This window comes from Notolepis coatsorum (genome assembly GCF_963971535.1).
Source record: "Notolepis coatsorum genome assembly, chromosome: 11".
NCBI lineage: Eukaryota > Metazoa > Chordata > Actinopteri > Aulopiformes > Paralepididae > Notolepis > Notolepis coatsorum.
Genome location: NC_140175.1, coordinates 98262137 through 98263269, shown reverse-complemented (window position 1 = coordinate 98263269; position 1133 = coordinate 98262137). Strand labels below are relative to the sequence as shown.

The 1133-nt window shown below is 46.1% G+C and overlaps 1 pseudogene across 1 annotated transcript in view; it reads right to left on the bottom strand.

The window, feature by feature from the left end:
• Positions 1 to 439: 439 nt before the first annotated feature.
• LOC311236945 (growth arrest and DNA damage-inducible protein GADD45 beta-like) overlaps positions 440 to 1133 on the bottom strand; it is a 1873-nt pseudogene continuing 1179 nt past the window's right edge. Inside the window, exons 3-4 of the transcript in view lie at positions 1127 to 1133; positions 440 to 782 (exon numbers count right to left, since the gene is read on the bottom strand). The exon at positions 1127 to 1133 is cut by the window's right edge and continues 276 nt beyond it. The product of the transcript in view is annotated as a growth arrest and DNA damage-inducible protein GADD45 beta-like (transcript). The remainder of the gene's footprint in view (positions 783 to 1126) is intronic.

Below are 1133 nucleotides of genomic sequence, written 5' to 3'. Positions count from 1 at the left end.
ATAGAACGCCAGGCTGTTCGACGCGGAAATGGGCAAAGACACAGCTCGTCACGCGATTGGGCGTCAGTGGCCAATCAGAGAGCGTCAGTTAGTGCCAATCAGAGAGCGTCTGCCAGAAATGCAGCTAGGTTTAGAAATAACGCAGCTAAGTCACATACTTTTGAAATAAATGTGTTCCAAAGTCTGAAAAGCAGTGTGTAACTTTAAGCTAGCTAGAATTGTCACTACCTAAACATATGGTAAAGTTTCGTAGTGATCATTTCGGTAGCACGGGGCTTGTGCCCCGGATTCGAGTCTGTATACCGAGTGATACAGTGTCCTTTCAGTTCGTCGCCCTCCGTCTCTCCAGTCCAGGCTATGCAACATCCGAACTGCAAGTCTGTTGTTCCCACGCTGCTGTCACCCTCCTCACGCCCCAATACTGGGCCCCGCAGCAGCGTTACTCCTCACAGTTGGTTCCACACCTCTCTCCTTTCTGCGGAGGAAGACAACAGGGGCTGGCCCGGTCGGTGCGTCATGGCGGAACCTTTCCGCTCCCAGCAGCAGCAGCAGCAGTACCGTGACCGTCGGCTGTGGATTCCCCCTTCTTCTGAACGCCTTTCACCTCCCCTGAAGAAGGACAGCTTTTTATTAACTTCTCATCGCTTTCACGCCATTTTCACCGTGAGGTTCAGCGCTCCTGCAGTTCCAGATAAGGGACCCACTGGTTCTTGCAGCGACTCTCTTCACAGTAGCTGCTCACGTCTTGCAGCGCCTGGCATGTCAGAGCTTGACACTGTGTTCTGCAAAATAATAAATACAAAGATAACACTGTTAGGCATATGTCTCACTCACAATGGAAGAAGAATAAGCTGCACAAACCAATGCAAACTATACAAAAAAGATGCACGCTTGGAGTGGAATGTAGTAGTAGTAGTAGTTTATTCAGTCATCATCTCACACAATACAATATACACAATCATTTAACAATATTTGATTTTACAGTGACTGAAAAGGTACAGACTGAAGCATAATGCTTATATATGCCTGTCCTATATTCTTAAAAAAAATTAAGACTCAAACAGTATTCTAAAAGAAAATAGCAATAAAAACAGTATTATTCTCTGCTAGAAAGTCTGCTACTTACAGTGACA